At 49.0% G+C, this 17,946-nt stretch overlaps 1 protein-coding gene across 2 annotated transcripts in view; it reads left to right on the forward strand.

Moving 5' to 3' along the window:
* DAAM2 (dishevelled associated activator of morphogenesis 2) overlaps positions 1-17,946 on the forward strand; it is a 115,044-nt gene that overhangs the window by 23,984 nt on the left and 73,114 nt on the right. Inside the window, exon 1 of one of the 2 annotated variants that reach the window (XM_073005944.1) lies at positions 5,455-5,651. The exons of the other annotated variant lie outside the window; for it this stretch is intronic. The gene's annotated coding sequence lies outside the window, so the exon portion shown is untranslated. Of the gene's footprint in view, positions 1-5,454; positions 5,652-17,946 lie in introns of those variants that run through there. 2 annotated transcript variants of the gene reach the window in all.

Consider the following 17,946-nt stretch of genomic DNA (forward strand, 5'->3'; position numbering starts at 1 on the left):
TCTAAAAGAGATTGCTTGGCCAAAGGTTATGTCATTTGGTCTTCTTCCTCCTCTCTCCCTTGGTGCTCACCAGCAACTCACTCAAACAGGCCCCCCTCTTTATTATTTTGAGTGATTCAGCTATCTTTATTCTCCAGCCCCACTCCTCAGTTCACTTTGCAAATCCAAAGACAACTTCTAAAGAACAGACCTTCTACCCTGATTCTCATGCTGGATTCCACCCTCATAGAAAAAAGAGAGTAGCAATGAAGATTCATTTTTCCTACTGACATGAACTGTGCTACCTCTCAGGATGCTTTAGTGATAGTCAGTTTTGGTTTTTCTCTATAGGTATATGAATCACATGTTGTATTTTTTTCCAATAAATACTTGAGAAAGAATTTGATCCAGGAGTCTGGGGCAGAGCCCAAGGCTGCACATTTCTAACATGTTCACAGGTAATGCTGATACTGCTGGCCTGAGGTCCCACAGTTTGACCGCAATGTATTTTTCTGCAATGGGGCATATTCTATAAATGTTCCTCTGCTCTTGTTCTAAACCTTCACACCCTCATAACAAGGGATTTGATCACAGTCACAGGTTCTCAAACTTGATACTAGCCCACATAATTCTTGGTTGGGGTGGGCTATCCTTTGTATTATAGGAGGCTTATTAGCACCTTTAGCCTCTACCCAGTAGATCCCAGTAACATTTACTAGTTATGAGAACCACAAAACATCTCCAGACATTGCCAAATGTCTCTGGGGGTAAGGGGAGTGATGGGGAGCCACCTCCAGTTTTGAGAGCTGCTGGTCTAAGCTAAATATTTCCTGTGATAGTTCAAGTCCATTATATTTTATTCTACCCCACACTTTGTAGACTATTTAAGTTCAGGGGCCTGGATTTATTCATTGAGAAGAAAGGTATGGAGGAGTCCCAGCAGCCTCTGGGTCCCCCTTGATTTCCAAGGAGAATCATCAACACTTTGTGACTGCATTTTCTCAAAGGCTTCACACTTAACCCATCTGTAATGGAGCCAAGGACAAACATATCTGTTTCCAGTACCATCTCTAGTCCTGTTGACCCTCCCCCTGTGGCGGGAAACCTCATAGGAACTAGGGAATGGCCTTTGGTTTTTGGCTTATAAATACTCATCATCACATTTCTCTTACTGAGAACTTTTTTAGAATCATGTTTAACATTCTTGTTGCCGTAGTGGAAACTTTTGTTCTTTGGAGGGCTTCCCATCCTAGGCCCAGGTCAGATTCTTCAGCTGAGCTCTGAACATTTTCTGGGGAAGTTTCAGCAGTGAGATCGTACCTCTGATGCACTTACACAATCGTGGTTGGATTCTGGGTTAAGACTTCCAGGATCCCAAGATAGACAACAGGGAAGCTGTGCAGCTGGAGGAAGGCTGTATGTCCGGGAGTCTTTTTGGGAGGCCAGGATCAAAATCCTTTTATGGTTCTATTACTTTTCTGGGTTTCTCTCCTAGCCCCCTAATGTCTTAAATCTAAGATAAACAATGAGCGCTTCAGTCAGTATAAGATTAGGCTTAATAGCACACCAACTCCAAATTTCAGTGACTTAAAACAACACAGGTTTATTTCTTACTCATGCTATCTGTCTGTAGTGGGTCAACAGAGGGACTCTGCTTGTTATGGTCCCTTAGGAACTGAGACTGGCAGAACAGGCCTTGTCTTCAATGTTGACAGCTGCTGTGCTAAAGGAAAAGGGAGTCTGGTCCTCACAATTAAAAGCTCTAGACCACTAATGATGCTTGTTTTTGTCAGGGTTCTGTAGTGAAACAGAACCAATAGGACCTCTCTCTACATATATCTGGATTTGTTTTAAGGAATGGGCTCCCATGATTGTGGGACTGGTAAGTCCAAAATCTGCAGGGCATGCCAGCATGCTGGAGACCCAGGAAAGAGCTGATGTTGCAGCTCAAGACTGAAGGCAGTCTGGGGATAGAGTTCCCTTCACTGGGGGACCTCGGTCGTTTTCTCTGAAGGCCTCCAACTGATTGAATGAGGCCTACCCACATTATAGAGGGTAATCTGCTTTACTCAGAGTCTACTGATTTAAGTGTTCATGTCATGTAAAACAAAAAACAAAAAACAAAAAATCTGACTGGGCATGGTGGCTCACGCCTGTAATCCTAGTAATTTGGGAGGTCGGAGTGGGTGGATCACCTGAGGTCAGGAGTTTGAGACCAGCCTGGCCAACATGGTGAAACCCCATCTCTACTAAAAATACAAAAATTAGCTGGGCATGATGGCACATGCCTGTAGTCCCAAGCTATTTGGGAGGCTGAGGCAGGAGAATCACTTGAACCTGGGAGGCAGAGGGTGCAGTGAGCCAAGATCATGCCACTGCACTCCAGCCTGGGTGACAAAGCGAAACTCTGTCTCCAAAACAAACAAAAAACCAAAAAAACCTCACAGCAACCTTTATACTGGTGTTTGACCAAATACCTGCTCCCATGGCCAAACTGACATACAAAATTAACCCTTATGACACTCACCTTCTATTTTCAGTGAGTGCACCAAAATTAGTCACATGGCCCCACCCAACACAAGTACCCAGGAAGTACAATCCACTGTGTGCAATTGGGGGTGGGGACCAACAGTATTTGACTAAACATCAATAACTGGCACAACTATAAATTATTTGAGGATGAAAGAAAGTATTAATCTGTGGTATTTTCATGTTAATGCATTCTACTAACACAATGCAGAAATAGTGTTAGATTTAGCTCTTACCTGCTCAATTCATTCGTAGGGGAGCTCATAGAAGAACGTGGGTTGTAGCGTGACTTGGCCTCCAGGGTGACTAAATTTGAACGCTGTTACTGAACATCTTCCTCTGTTATACTTCTGTATTGTTTTCTTTATAACATGTTTTCTGTGTGTGATGTTGCATTTAAAGCCCATTTGCGTGCTGTGTAATTGAAGAATGCCTTGCAATTAATTTGGCCTTTGTGACATCCTTTTAGTATAAACTCTTTAGTTTCCTTTTTCTTGCTTGGATCGGAATCATCCAAAAGGGCTCAGGAGCCAGCTGTCGCTCTGTGTCTTCTGCTACTGAGTCTGTGTTTCTGACAAGTCCCTCCCGAGTTTGGGCCCTTGTTTCCCTGTCTAGAGTGGGGTTGAGCAATGTGATTTCTAAGGTTCCTTCTGGCTCTGACATTCTGTGTGCCTTTGTTCCACACCCTCTCTCAGTGATGCCAGTGCCAGGAGGTACAGCCCCGGGGATGTGTAACAGGGTTTTCCTCCATAAAACTGGCAGAATTGTTCTGGGTTCTTACTTGAAAATGTGGCCCCTCATCAGTGCTCTGGCCATTTTGCATGCACTAGCTCACAGAGAATGCGGCCTACACCCCAGCTGGTGAGCATCATCATCTCTGTGCCCACTGGTGCTCGGCTTGGCTGGAGGAAGCTGAGGACAAGAGGATGTTAGGTTGGAGCAATGGGGAGGCCTGTGGAAGGCAGGTACGGCGGGTAGAGTCTGGCCCAACTGAAAATGGGCTGGGGGAGCCTGGCCAGTCCTTCAAGTCCATCTGGGCAAACCTAGTCTTCAAAAGGCAGAGTTACAAGGACCTCAAACGCTACTTACCTCCTCCAGTACTAACATTTGACACATCTAATGCCCATTCATTGTTGTGGAGTTCAAATGAGGTTACTCATGAGGAAGGGCCCGCAGAACTAAACACACCCTCAAACAGAATTATGATCATGTGCTGCCTGACTCCACACAATTTTAGTGCTAGTTGCTGGGGACAGAAAAGTGAAAAAAAGATGCTCAGTTAATTAGCATACAATGTGATGCCACCTCTAACAACAGACTTTGTTTGATGTCATAGTTCAAGCTGCTCTAACAAAATACCATAGATTGGGTGACTCACACAGCAAACACTTATTTCTCACAGTTCTGGAGGCTGGAAAGTCAAGATCCAGGCACTGGCAGATTTGACGTCTGGCGGTTCAGCCTTCTCACTGTGTCCTCACATGGCAGATGGGTGAGACAGCTCTCTGGGGTCTCTTTTATAAGGGCATGAATCCTGTTCAGGGGAGCTCCACCCTCATGACCTAATCATCTCCCAAAGGTCCCGCCTACACATAGCATCAGATAGGGAATTCTGCCTCAACCTAGGAATTTTGAGAGGACACATTCAGTCCATAGCAATGGGCAAAGCTTGTGGGAGTGCAGAAGAGGGAGTCTTTAACTTTCAACACTCTGCTCATGGGGGTGGAAGCCTCCATAGCAGCACTGACAGTTTAACCTGGTCTGGAAAGATGGCAAAGACTGCACAGCTGGAGGGAAGGGGCATCCTAGCCTGAGCCAGTGGCAGCGTGCTGGAGAGGCTTATGGAAACCTCTGGTAATCTGGCCTGGTGGCTGGGTGGGGTGGGTGGCACCATGTGGGGGAAGCTGCAGAGGGAGCTGGTGATCAAATTAGGAAAGGTCTTGGATAATGTATGAGGAGCCTGGACTTCACTGAATTTTTCAATTACCAGGTTTTAAAAAACTTTTTATTTCAATTTTGGCTGAAAGAAGAAGTGATTGCTTTAACTTTATTTAAAACCTGCCTGTAGATCTATAATAGGCAAAACTTAACTCAAATAGATTTAATCATAGTGTTGCTGCACTGTCCTGTTAATTTTGCTACACTCTTTCCTCTTAGAGCTTCCGTGTAGAATACATTTATCTTCTTGCTCTAGTCTCATCTTGGTTGAAATACTGGAGTGAGAGATAGAAAGTAGAATCTGTATTTTTTTTCTCTTTATACAGAATAATGCTTATTTTAGAATGTGGAAAATACAAAAATCTATAAAGATGAAAAAAGAAATTTACCCTCCAGACAAGGTTGGTAGAAGATGAGTGGTTGAGCGCCAGTAGAATCAGTTTTGTTGAAATCCTAACTTTTTCATGTATTACCTGTAAGACCTTGGCAATTTCCTAGCTCCAGGCCTCAGTTTCCTCATCCATAAAATGGGAATGATAATCACAGTACCTACCTCCGGAAGTTCCTATGGGGACTAAATCAGTTTCTTCATGCAAAGCACTTAGGAAAGTGCTGTGTACATAGTAAATAATTAATATTTCTTATGGGTTATTGCAACACCCTCTGGGTGAGTTCAGCCCTGGAGTTGGAGCTACAGGAGGACAGCTTCCCCTGGGGAAGGGTCTTTCTGCCTCCATGTTCCACATCAGGAAAGTGGAGAAGCTTGTGGAGGCTAGTGCCGGTCACGGACTGGTGTGCGTTCAGAGTTTTTCCCTAGAAGATGCTAGCTCATCCTCCCTTGCTCCTTCCTTTCTAGCATTTCCACTCCCCTTGGGCTCTTGGGGCAGGCTGTCCCTTTAAGAAAGACAGCCACACATGCTACTCCTGACAGTGGCCCTGCCTCCCTTGCTGGATGCCTTGCTGGGCTGTGGCTGGGACCCTCCTGGGCTAGATTTTAGTACTGAAGCCTCCAGCGGAGGAGGCACTGCTTCAAATCAAGCACACCCCACCCCAGGAATCCATGCCCACAGAAGGACTCCCTGTCTGCAGCTCCCTGCTGTGGACCTGGGCTCCCAGTGCCCAGCTCTGGGACATCAGAAGATAATTCTTGAGGACTGAGCTCAGGATCCCTAAAAAGAAAGTTGGAAAATAGCTGGATAAACTTGGTAAGTGAAAGAAAGCCACGTTACATCCTCTTCCTTGGATTGAGGATTTCTGATTTTGGGTTGAGTTCTGGTGACTCTTGCCAATAGTATCCGATGGGCAAATGTGAGAAGGAGGAGACAGAGGTGGGGGCTGGGATCCCCAGTGGGTAGCGAGTCTTGAACTTGGAGTTAGGTCCCCCCTTCTGGTGGTTGTCAACCTTCAGGCAGCGAGGTGGGGGTTGACATCTGAACGTAGCTGGAGCTTGGCCCAAGGCGTGAAGATCCGGGAGGGGCAAATGTCAGATTTCTCCCTCATTTGGGAAAAATGAAGTGTGGTCAGTGAGTGCTGTTTGTGAAGATGCCAGAGACCAATGACATTTGCAGTCTGAGGGTAAAATTAGTGACCCTGTGAGTCTATCTCAGCAGGAGACTCAGACCAATTCCTCTTCTTCCTATAGGGTCAGGGGACAGACCAGGCCTGGGCCCCAAGAGGTCTGCGTTGTCTCCTTGGATTGAGGCGGTTGCCCATGAGCAGCAGCAGACAGTGTCGTAGTGGGAGGAGGCAGGTCTGCCAAGGGCAGGGAAGAATGGAGAGCCTGTTAGTGCTGAAGCCTGGGAACGCTGCCTGGGGGGAGGCCCACGCTCCCCAGAGCTGGAGTGAGAAGGAATGGGAAGAGAAGTCTGCAGCAGGGGGATGGGCTCAGCCAGCACCCCCACCCTCTGCAGAGCAAATGCCCCCTTGCCCCATTTCCTGTGGCATGGACACAGGTGAGCTTCCTGGCCTTGAATGCTCAGGTACAGTTTGGAGGGCTGAGGTCTGCGACAAAGAGGTGACCTCCCATGGAGGAGGCAGGAGATGCTAGAAGCCTCAGCCCCTGGCACTCACCCGAGGCCAGGGTTTCCAGATCAGAGACGCTTTCTGCTAAATTATGCTTCAACAGATGTTTTCTGTGTTCCTACTTGTGCCAGGCTTTGTGCTGGGGATTTACCAAAATATAATGTGGCATGATGGAATAGGGAGGGTGCACAGAGCTGGAAAGATGTTTTAGATGTGAGATTAAAGCCATTTTTGGAAAGTAACAATAATAGTTACCATTTATTCTGTACCTTGAATGCACCAATCACTCTGCTAACGGCTTTGCATCTCATTTAATTCTTGCAGTAGTTTATTGACTCGTGACTAATTTTGTAGATTTCACAGATGAAGAAACTAAGGCTCATAGATTAAGGACCTTTCCTTAAAGATGCAGGGCTGGTAAATGGCAGAGCCAGGATGAGCCTCTTAATTCATCTAACCATTCATTCATTTGTGTGTTCAACAAAGTTGAATTGCTGGTCTACTGTGTGGCAGCCATTGTAGAGGGCAGTCAGGACACAGCTGGGACAGGGAGGGGTCCAGGGCAACCTAACTCCGTAGCCTGGGTCCTCACCCCTAGCCAGAGCCGTTCACACTGGGCCCCAGAGACCCCTGGGAACATTACATGAATGTTTTCTCTAAGGTCTGAGACTCTGCTTGAGAATATGCTTTTCCTTGAGAAATGTTTCCTTGTTTTCATTTTAATAATAATACTCTAAAAATTGGAGGCATTTATTCTGAATCATCTGAATGACCACCATATAACCTACTGTTGGCAGGTGATGTTAGTCCCCAGGTTTGTGTTTCTGTGCAAGTGGACACCGAGTGGTTTCCTAAAATAATAGTTTTTAACTTTTAATGCTTTGTTTCTCAAATTGGGCTCTACATTGTGTGCTTCAAAGGCCCAAAGATTAAGGAAGGCTACATCGACCGATTCCATTGCAGGAAGGGAGAGGTGCAGTATGGGTGTCCCAAGAGGAAATGGTTCAACATCCCCCTCTCCTGGGGGATGAAGAAAACTGAGGGGTTTAGGTTGGGGCAAAGCAGCTTGGGGGTTCTGAATCTTCTAACCTCCTGGTCTCCAAGCTCAGGATGGACCTAGGCCAGAGACTCAGAGAGGAACAGGCAAGTCAGGAAAAAGGAAGGCCCCGGAGTTCAGATTGGGGTGCTCTGCTCTGACATAGCATCTCTGACCTCCAGCAAACTTGCTCCTTTCTGGGCCTTTGCAGATGGGACGACTTGTGCCGGGAAGGGGAAGTGCGGGGCCTCCCTGGAACACTTTGCCACTTCCTCCCAAAGAGGGATGTTTTCTGGTCATTCAGAACTTCTGACCTCTCTTGAGGCCCGGCTGTTAGGTGAGAAGGCCATGGCGTGATCCCTGGTGTAGGGAACTGTGCATGCGACTTGGGCCCCACCACCCTGGGGGCATGCCGGGCTGTGTCATGCTAGCCTGGTGCCTTGGCCCTTAGATGGGGCTGGGCAATCAGCATCCTTTCTGGATCACATGTCCTGCCAGTCCAGGAGGCTGGAGGCGGCAGACTCAGGACCCCTGCTTCTCCATCCTCTTCCATCTCCTTTCCCTCCTCTCCCTACTGGGGTTTTGGGTCTTGCTGTCATCCCTGCTTTTGAATGATGCTCCACTGTATCTCCACTCTCTGGTTACTATCCCTCAGCTGGGCTCTGGGTGGTCATTCTGGTCACCTTTTCTCCAGACTCCACTCTACCCTTTTCTGTCTTCTACATTAGGAGTCAGCGAACATTATCTGCAAAGGTCTTGATAGTAAATATTTCAGCTCTGGGGGCCTTCTGTGCTACACATGAGCAATTTGTTCCTAATTTTATCTCCTCAAGAGCAGGAGTCAATAGAACTTGGCTATCTCTGCAGCCTTCCCTGCCCCCAGCTCCATGCCTGCTGGGCAGTGGGCACTCAGGAAGTATTGCTGGCATAGATCCCAATGACCTCTCCCCATCCCCCTAGAGCCTGTGCCCCAGCATGGGGCTTCTTGGGGTCTAGCTGTGCCATTTTGGGAAATCAGGATCTGGTCACCTGTTGGTTGCTGTGGCATCCTGTAGCTAAATCCATCTCTGGCCCTGTAACCTGAACCGGCCCCAGGCCCTGTGCTCCAGGATCGAGTGTCTCTGTTTGTTTTGACATCCCATGTGGGGCATTAGAGATCCAGATTTCAAAGCAAGAATTTTTTCTAGCAGCCGTTGAAGGCCAGGCCCCTGCCAGCTCCCGGGCTCCCATGTTAGCATTTTCAGTTAATTAAGAAAACAAACCCCATATCCCTGACAGGGGTGGTTCTCCCAATTCGGGGCAGAGGACTTTGCATCAGCATAGCATGCAGGAGAGGCTGGCCGGCTCCTACAGGCAAGACGAGCTGAGGGAGGCAGATGTCAGAGCTGGAGAGGACCCACTGGTGCCTTCCCAGCAAGAGCAGGTGCCACAGAAGTCGCATGGTTGGGAAGCCAGCTCCGGGCAGGGTCCAGAGCATGGAATTTCTGTTCCTCTTTCCTCTCCAGGGTGCATTCATCATGGGTGAGGGCGTGGGGAAAGGCCAGCAGGGTGAGAATAGCACGGGGAGACACAAAAAGACTTTCTTGGGACTTGCCAGTCTTCCTCTGCAGAGCCAGGTTATCCCAACGGTCTAGCTCCTGGAGGAGAATGATGAGAGGTGACCTGGGGTGGCTTCAGAGGGGCCCAGGTAGCTGACCTGCCAGCCGCCAAGGGGGAGCCTGATCAGAGAGGCTGCTTAGCCATGCAGGGGCTGGGTGTGAACTTAAGAAGGGTCTTTGTTAGGCTGGGTGCGGTGGCTCATGCATGTAATCTTAGCACTTTGGGAGGCCAAGGCGGGAAGATCACCTGAGGTCAGGAGTTTGAAACCAGCCTGGCCAACATGGGGAAACTCTGTCTCTACTAAAAATACAAAAATTAGCCAGGCATGGTGGCAGGCATCTATAGTCTCAGCTACTCAGGAGGCTGAGGCAGGAGAATTGCTTGAACCCGGGAGGCAGAGGTTGCAGTGAGCTGAGATTGCAGCTGCAATCCAGCCTGGGCAGCAGAGTGAGACTATGTTTCAAAACAAAACAAAACAAAAACCAAGGTTGGGGGTCGGGTGGCGGGGACTTTGTTTCTTAAAGGAAACATGGTTAAGCATAATCCTGTAAAGTGGCCCAGCTCTGCCAGTGTGTATGTGTTGGGCACTGTCCTGAGCCTGGCTGTGCATTCACACACACAATCACCATCTCACCTGATCACATACTCTCTCTGTGGCACCAGGGATAAGATGTGCCCTTCCCCTGCTCCCACCATGGCTGTGATTGGGCAGGTGGGAATTGGACTCTGGGAGTGGAGGGATCATAAGTGGGACTGGTTTTCTGCAGCCCGATATCTGTACTGAGTGTACTCTCTCCCAGGCGGGCAAGCCCTGCAGGCAGGGTGGGCTCATGCATCTCCTTGGATGTGGGATTCTCTTGCAGTTCACAGCCTGCACACTACATGCAGTGGTCCTGGTACCTCTTGGTTAGAATGGAATAGAAGGGAGACCCAGTCCCCCTCTACCATTGCTAAATGGCCCAGCACACATTATTTGGGCTTTGTGAACCTCTAATTTCTAATGGGAAATGGGGATGAGGTTCACATTTTACGTGTCCCCATGGTGCAGGTGTGTTGGCAAATATGAGATAAGGCATATTTCATGCCTGGTGCAGTGAATCTGGCCTCCTTCCCCTTCAGACATGTGTCTTGGTCCAGCTTCTGCCTGCTGGCTTGGGATGTGGCTGCCTTAAAAGATAGTGGGGAGAAATGATAAACACACGGCTGGCATCTGCTCAGCTCAGGAGAAGAGCCCTGGGGAAGAAGCGATTGTGCGGCCTGCTCCTGGTCTCTCATATAACTAGTTCAAATAACTGCCAGTTAGTAGCAGATTTTTTTAATTTTTATTTTACTTTTGAGGGTCTTCTCCTTACCTGCTGGGACTCTGGGGGCTCCCTACCATGAGTACTTTGTCATTCCCAGCACAAGCCCACAGCGAGGGACTGGGGCTATTCTAGGAAAGCAAGTCTCTTAAAACGTGAGCATCCCTGTGGTGTTCTAAAGCTGGGGAGAAGCCACTTGGGGTTTTGGGGGACTCTCGACTCCTTCTCTTTCTCTCTTTTTCATTTCCAGTGGAATCCTCAGGTAATCGGTTGTGTAGCTGATATGACCAATAACTCCCCTTTCCTGGAGAACATATCCAGTTTGCCTCCTGAGCCTCCTGAAATTCTCGAATCCCTGGACACCAGGCTGGTTTGTTTGCTTTTCTCCTTTTGCCGATGATTTTTTTCACTTCATGTTAGGACTGTTTGCACACAAAAATTAAGAGAAATGTACATAAAAAATCAGATGTGAAATGTGAAAAAGCATACTAATGGTAGGCAAATAATAATAATTAGTATGCATAGTCACAGGTTTCTGTAACTTCAGCTTGGCAAATCCAAATCTCTTGGAATGACTGTCAGGAGCACCTTCCCTTTTTAAAGAGAAGTTTCTAAGTACTCTCCAGGCTTCAAAGAGAAAATCTGAGGTAAGGAAATCAGGAAAAGTTGGGAGTTCATTTCTGGAGTATTTGGGAATACTTAAAGAGAAAGACTGTGTCGCTTGGATCCTAGCAGGGCTCACAATACTTAGGGGAAATATTCATGAATGCATCTTGGCTAAAATGTTTGGAATTTTTAATTTTTGTTTTTATATTGCACTTTTGTAGTTGTTGTTCCCAGTTCAGTAGAAACTCAGGAGAAACCAGGAAGCAAAGCAGGATTTGTCTGTGACTATTCTATGGTGGGAGAGAGAGTTCTGTGCTGTGAATTTGAGAATTGAGTTCTAGACATGGCTGTGGCATGAGTTTGCTGTGGGTCCTGAGGCAAGTAGCCTGCTTCTTGGACCTCAGCTTTCTTGCCTGTGAAAGGGTCTTGAAATGGTAGCCACCTTCGTTCTCAATATCTTGTGCATCCCAGCAGCTGTATGAGAGGCCTCCTGCAGATCGTGGAGGAGAAAGGAGTTGAGTCCATTCACACATAGGTGGAGAGTGTGACATCCCAAGAGGGGAAGGCACAGCTATCCAGGAGTTGAAAGGGGTACTCTTTTTCAGAGTCTGATTATTGGGTCTGGGTTTGTGGAATGGTGCTTGTTCTCCCCAGGGAATGGTGGCCCTCACTCACGGCTTGGCTCTGTGCGTGTGGGCTCGTGGAGGTGCCCCTGGGCCTGGTAGGATGCGGGGACCTGGGCTTCAGAAACAGTGGCTGGAGGATTCTTCTCCCTGACTCTTTTCCTTGGGGTCCTCATGCCTGGATTACTCTTCAGGGTCTCTGTCTTTGTGTGACGTGTGATACCCCTTGACCCCCTCGGTCTGAGAATGGATTCTCTTAATGGATCAAAGGGGAATTTGGAAAATCCCAAAGCCAGTTTCAGAATTCAAGGGGTATAGTCCCTTCATGTCTGAGCCCTGGACTACTTCTCAGGTCATCTCCTTACCAGCTGCCCAAGCTCTGCCTGCCCTGCCGCTGACATCTCTAACTCTTGCCCTCGCCACTACCTGAAGGCTCATACCTGGGGAACGCCTAGCTGTCCTTCAAGACTCAGTCCAAAAACCACCACACCTGTAAAGTCTCTCTAACCCCTCCTCTTCCCCATCAATTTCAGGTAGGTAGGGTTCCCTCTCACCTCTGCTCCCACAGGCCTGTCTCTGATGAAGCACTGAGCGCAGTGTTTAAAACCACTGTTCTGTCTGACTGCCACTAGACTATTAGCTTCCAGAATGCAAAGCTCTGACTGGTTCAGTTTTGCATTTCTAGTATGTTTTAGTCCATTTGTGCCAATATTCCACACACTGGGTAATTGATAAACCAAAACAACTTTTCTCATGGTTCTGGACTTTGGGAAGTGCAAGATCAAGGTGCCAGCAGGGTTGGTGTCTGGTGAGGGCTGCCCTCTGCTCCTAAGGTGGTGTTTTGTTGCTTCTTAATGAAAAACTGTAAAGAGCATAGGTACTCCTTGCATTTTTGCTATTCATTCATGGAGCCAATATTTAATAAGGACCTACTATGCTTTAGCCCCTGACAGTGGAACTATGCTATGGCTTGCATGTCTGTGTTCCTTCCCTTCCTCTGGAGGGAAAGAACACTGTGTCCTTACATGACAGAAGGAACGGAAGGGCTAAAAGGGCTTAAGCTAATTGCCTTCAGCACCCCCTGCTTTTTTTTTTTTTTTGAGACTGATTCTTGCTTTGTCGCCAGGCTGGAGTACAGTGGCGTGATCTTGGTTCACTGCAGCCTCTACCTCCCGGATTCAAGCGATTCTCCTGCCTCAGCCTCCTGAGTGGCTGGGACTATAGGTGCGTGCCACCACACCCGGCTAATTTTTGTATTTTTAGTAGAGGTGGGGTTTCACCATGTTGGCCTGGATGGTCTCGATCTCCTGACCTCATGATCTGCCCGCCTCTGCCTCCCGCCCTTTTATAAGACACTAATCCATTCATGAAGGTGGAGCCATCATGACATAATCACTTCCCAAAAAGCCCTACCCTTCACATTATTACAACAAAGATTATGTTTCAACATATGCATTTTGGAGGGAACACAGACATGTGAACCATAGCATAGTTCCACTGGCAGGGGCTAACGCATAGTAGGTCTTTATTAAATATTGGCTGCATGAATGAATAGCAGAAATGCAAGGAGAATGTATGCTTTCTATAGTTTTTCTTTAAGAAGGAAGCAAGAATGGTTACTGTTTGGATAATTTACCCAGGGACCAGCTTCACGGGATGGTGTTTAAACAGATAAATCCAATTGGCATCTCTTCTTTGTATTCTTTCGTTGACGACAGGGGCCTGGGGAGCAGGCTGCGTGTTCCACACAGGGTGTGTGGATGGGCCTGCACATGCGCCTGGGACTGGTTGTGGGTTGCAAGCACAGGATGATCCTGTTTTTCTGTAAATACCGAGCCACAAACATTGGCAGCGACTTTCTGGCCGTTGTCCTCAGTGGTATGTGACTCTTGCGGCTTTTCCCAGGGTGTACCACAGGAGTGTGATGGTGGTGACCATCGATGGGGAGGCTGGCAGCACTCAGGGTGATGGGCAGAACCCCATGGTTGGTTTCCTCTAAAGATACCCATGTTGGAGGCTGAGTGACACCTTGTTTGGCACCAGTTGGAGAGTTTATAGCCTGTGAAGGTTCTTACACTTACCAAGAGGAAATTGGGCAATAGAAATTTATGTGAATGTCCATGGGATAAGAAAAAAGCAACATGTCCCCAGGTCAGTAGTGATCTTACCTTCAGGGGTTTGTTTATGCGTTGGCACACTCAGACATTTGTACTCAGTGCCTACCATATATGCCTGTCCTCATTCTAGGGATGCAGACTGAACCTGGTCCCTGCCCTCAGAGGGCTTAGTTTCTGGTAACAGGGTTTGAAGATTGGGAGGATGGGAGCTGAAGCTGGCACCCTCCCCAGAGCCATTCTGAGCCAGCCCCTCAGAAATGAGAAGTATCATTTCTCCATTCATTAGCTCCTCTATTCACCCGCAAGTTGTTGCTGGTCAGAAGCACCTTGGTACCACCCTTCTAGATTTCTCATGCTCCCTCCTTCCCCAGGCTGAGTTAGAGACCCTTCAGCCATACTCTCGTCATTCCCTGTGCAGCTCCACCGAGATACTTCTGCCCACTACCCCGGCCTGCTCACATGTGTACCGCCTTTCTGACTGGGAGCTTTTTGATGATCAGGTCTGAGTTTTATTCACTGCCGCATCCTACAGTGCACAGTGTCTGGCCCAGAGTGGGGTTCATAGATGGTTGTGGAGTGGATGACCATGGGACAACGCTGGGCTACATTATCATCTCCAGCATTCACACTGAAGCCTGTGTCTGTCTATTTTCATCTCTTTCTGGGTCAGTCATGGAGAGGCACGGCTCTCAGGGAAGTTGCTGAGAAGCTGGGGCATTGTGAGAAGTTGGAGAAATCTGGGAAGCCACAGGCTGGAGTCCCTGAGCTCTGGTGAGTCCTCTGTGACCGCCATTCCACACACTCCCTGCCAGGGAGGGAGGCAGGTGGGCTTCAGGGTTGACAGAGTGAGGCTCTGAGTCCAGACTGTGCTTGTGCTGAGGCCCACGTCTTCTTTGTCATGACTGGGGACAAGCGATGCTGACAGACAGACCTACCCCTGCAGCCCTCCGGCTCAGGCAGCGCAGCTGGGCCAGCAGGAGAGCGGGCCGCCTGGGAATAGCTGGGAAGCAAGTCCAGGCCTTGGGCCCACCTCCCCCCAAGGCCAGGATGTGGCGTGGGACCCAGGCCTGCGGAGGTTCCCACCGCTCAGCTCCTGCACTCCCAAATGCTCCAGGCCCAGGCAGCATTGCTTAGCAGGAGGGGGTGGCGAGGGGCTCCAGCTGCCTGGGTCAAGACTGCATCAGGACCAGGGCTGCCCTACAGGCACACACCTCTGACATTTAGCCTCCACCTGGATAGCTGCCAGTGGTCCTGCAGCCAAGCCCAGCTTTACATGGGGGAGGAGAGTCAGGGATTAACCATTTCAGGCCCTTCCTCCATCAGGCAGAGACTGGTCTTCTTAGGTCAACCACGTACCAAGGACTGGAGTGGGCCTATTTACAAATGTTGCCTCATTTAATCTTCACATCAATGTGAGGGTGTGGGCATCATCTCCATTTCTCAGATGAGTAAACTAAGGCATGTGGGGAGTTTTGTAACTTGCCTAAGTCTACACAGTTAGTAAGTTTCATATATTCCTTCTTTATTACAAGGTCCTATTATGCACCAAGTAGTAATTCTAGTCACGGAGGATACAGCAATGAATGAAGGACAAAAATGCCCCATGGAATATACATTCTTGTGGGAGGGATAATAAATACATGGAGTGTATAGCCTCTCAGATGGTGATAAGTCTACATGGAAAATGAAGGGAAGGGAGATGGGAGGTGCTGGGGGTGGGGCTGCTATTTCAGATGCCCTTGAAAGACCTCATTGAGAGGGTGTGAGTTATTCACATTTAGTGCTGAATAGGTGCCTGGTGCTACCCTAATCATTGTACCTGACTCACTAAATTAATCCCCACAATTAATCCCCACAATCTTTGAGGCAGATTACTATTATTATTCTCATTTTCACATGGGGAAACTGAGGCATGGGGAGGTTAAGTAACTTGCCAAAGATGACACAGCAGATGAGAAGCGGCTCTGGGATTTGCACCTAGGAAGTCTAACTCCTGAGTTCTGGTTCTTAACTTCTGTGTGTTACTGCCAGGGCCACAAAGACAGTAAATGGGTGGGAAGGTCAAGAGGCTAGTAAGACCCCACCTGAACAGTCCAGGTCTGTGGCCTGGGGGGGGCAGGCATGCTGAGGGACAAGTGCACTAGGGGACAGGTGCACTGTGGGGACAGGAGCACTGGGGGGTAGGTGCACTGGGGGGCAGGTGCACTGTGCGGACAGGAACACTGGGGGGTAGGTGCACTGGGGGGGGCAGGTGCACTGGGGGGCAGGTGCAGTACAGAGTAGGTGCACTGGGGAGGCAGGCATACTGGGGGGACAGGTACACTGCAGGGACAGGTACACTGTGGGGACAGGTGTACTGCGGGAGTAGATGCACTGGGGGAACAGGTGTACTGGGGTACACTAGGGGGGCAGGTGCACTGGTGCTCACTCTTCTGCAGCTCCTTTGGTGAGGAAAGGGTAGAGGGGCCAACAGGTCAGTTGCAGTTAAACCTGGATGAAAGTGGGGCTTGACTAGTTTGTGTTGAATAAGGAGAGGATGAACTCCCCAGTGAGGGGGTCCCAGAGGCTGCCCGTCTCCCCTCTCCTCCTATGCCAGCCAGCCTCCCTGAGCCCTCCGAGGACTCAGATCTGAAACAAAAGTGGGACTATTTTTTGCTCTTGTCCTCTTCTTCCCTTCCTTTTGTCTATCTGGGAATAACCCACTTGGTGGTGATGATGATGATGACATAATAGCAGCTCATATTTATTGAAAACTTACTAAACTGGGTGGTGAAAATGAATAATGACACTCAGCTGTGCAGGAAAAAGTAATTGATTCTTACAATAGATAATTTGCAATGAAAAACTTAGTGTGAAAAATAAAGGTACTTTAGTCTCTGATTTAAATGAGTTGCTTTGGAGCAAGGTCCCATCAAGTTGAAATTCAAACTTCCTGTGAGGGCAGCTCCCAGTGCCCCTCCCCTGTATGGTCTGGCTTCCTGGGGAAGCTCCAGTATTTTCATGGTGACCAGGGAAGGGCCTGGGGGCTGCAGGGTTTCTGCAGATCTCCACGGAGCTGTACCTTGCTCTCTGCTGCTTGGGCCTCTGTGCTGAACTCCACTGAAGGGGCCAGGTCTCATCCTGTCCCCAGGGCCTCTGAGGGTAGACTTGGCACCCACTGCTGAAGCTTAGGGCTTCCTCAGGCCCCTGGCTCTGCAGAACGTCCACCCACTCCTGGAGGACCCAAGTGTCCAGTGGCTGCTCTGGGATGTGAGGATTCTAAATGGGTGGGCCCGAGGGCAGCCCCCAGGTAATTTTCTCAGCTGTCACCAGCCATATTTGCTCAGAACTGGGCATAGGCAGGGTTTCTCCAAGGAGCGTGACCGTTCCCCAACCCTGCACCCTGTTCTGAAATTCTCCAAGTCACTGGGTTATTTCTAATGACACCGCAAACCACCCCACTCCTCTCTTCTCTGGAGGTGGGGAAGGAAGTGGAATCCTGGGCATTTACTTTCTTTTCCTCCTAGTACTAGAAAGATTTTCTTTTTCTTCTTCTTTTTCTTTCTTTTTCTCCTTCTCCTCTTCCTCCTTCTCCTCCCTCTCCTCCTCCTTCTCCTCCCTCTCCTCCTCCTCCTTCTCCCTCTCCTCTTCCTTCTCCTCCCTCTCCTCCTCCCTCTCCTCCTCCTCCTCCCTCTCCTCCTCCCTCTCCTCCTCCTCCTCCCTCTCCTCCTCCTTCTCCTCCCTCTCCTCCACCTCTTCCTCCTTCTCCTCCCTCTCCTTCACCTCCTCCTTCTCCTCCTCCTTCTCCTCCCTCTCCTCCTCCTTCTCCTCTTCCTTCTCCTCCTCCTCCTCCTTCTCCTCCTTCTCCTTCCCTTCCCTCCTCCTTGATGGAGTCTTGCTCTGTCGCCCAGGCTGGAATGCAGTGCTGCGATCCCAGCTCACTACAACCTCTGCCTCCCAGGTTCAAGTGATTCTTCTGCCTCAGGTTCCCAAGTCGCTGAGATTACAAGCCACATCTGGCTAATGTTTTTTTTGTATTTTTATTAGAGACAGAGTTTCACCATGTTGGCTGGGTTGGTCTTGAACTCCTGACCTCAAGTGATCCGCCTACCTCGGCCTCCCAAAGTGCTGGGATTACAGGCTTGAGCCACTGCGCACGGACTATAAAGGTTTTCTATTGCCCTGTCCTGTCTAGAGGAGACATCATTGCCTCGTAT

Source organism: Chlorocebus sabaeus, chromosome 17 (genome assembly GCF_047675955.1).
Source record: "Chlorocebus sabaeus isolate Y175 chromosome 17, mChlSab1.0.hap1, whole genome shotgun sequence".
Taxonomy (NCBI): domain Eukaryota; kingdom Metazoa; phylum Chordata; class Mammalia; order Primates; family Cercopithecidae; genus Chlorocebus; species Chlorocebus sabaeus.